The following is a 1306-nucleotide window of genomic DNA, read 5'->3' as shown; positions in this document are numbered from 1 at the left end:
CTTCTGCTTGAGGCTTATTCTTATATTTTTGTTACCTCTAATCAAGGCATATTCCCTAGAACACATAACCTTATTTTACTTTGATTTTTTTCTTTTCCTCTTTTCAAATATTATTAGTTATGAACTGTATTTATCACTTTACTTTTGACTTGCCTCCTATTAGATAAAACACATGTCCTGTTTGTGACTTAATTCCTTTGCAGAAATCAGCAAACATTTTCTGTAAAGGGGCAGGTAGTACGTCTTAGACTTTCTGAGACATGCAGCCTGGTCTCTTGCAGCCACTCACATCTGCAGTGGCAGCATGACAGCAGCCATCCACAGTGTGTAAATAAACGTGTGTGGCTCTGTTCAGATAAAATTTTATTTACAGAAACAGTTAAAACTTTGCTGTTGAATGTTTTATCTTCCTGAATAATTTGACCCTTTAGCATTAAGAAATGTGTCACTTTATCTTTGGTGATCTCTGTCTTGAAATCTTTTATACTTGATATTCATATAGCCTTTTTATATATAAAATGCATGACTTGTAGACAGTATATAGTTGGGTGTTGCTTTTTTTTTTCCTACATGTTTTGACAAATAAGTCCTTAACTCTCAAAGTCCACTTGGAGTTAATGTTGTACTACTTAATATAAAATGTAGAAACCTTACAACTGTATGGATTCTTTAGCCTCATTTTAGTTGACACATACATGTACATTATCGACTCCCAAACAGTGTTGTATTTTTTTGCTTTAATCAAGTATGTATAAATACCCTGGCTTTCAACATCACAATATATTTATGTCTCTGCACACGGTAATACACACAAGGGAGTGTCTTCAGTGTAGCGTTACTGTTTTTCCCTCTGGAAATAATTTACTAAGTAACTTATGGGAAGACACTGCGAATATCCTGTTTCTTCTGACTTTCATCTCCTAGTTTTAATGTCCATTGCAATTCCCTGGTGGCTCAGAAATAAGAATGCACCTACCGGAGACATGGGTTCAATCCTTGATCCAGGAAAATCCCACATGCCACAGAGCAGTTAAAGCCTGTGCGCCACAGCTGTGGAGCCTGGGCTCTACAGCCTGGGAGCTACAGCTACTAAAGCCCACACGCCCCAGAGCCCGTGCTCTGCGACAAGGGAAGCCACTGCAGTGAGAAGCTCGGGCACCGCAGTGAGCTTGTGCTGCATGCTGCAACTAGAAGAAGAGCCCGCACAGCGATGAAGGCCCCGCACTGCCCCCCAGAAAACACACTGATGACTCTCACTTCAATCAGTTGTTACTCTGGTGGTTGCTAAGTGGTTATTGTCTTTACT

This window comes from Cervus canadensis, chromosome 27, assembly GCF_019320065.1.
Source record: "Cervus canadensis isolate Bull #8, Minnesota chromosome 27, ASM1932006v1, whole genome shotgun sequence".
Taxonomy (NCBI): Eukaryota; Metazoa; Chordata; class Mammalia; order Artiodactyla; family Cervidae; genus Cervus; species Cervus canadensis.
Note: the sequence above shows the minus strand (reverse complement) of the source record.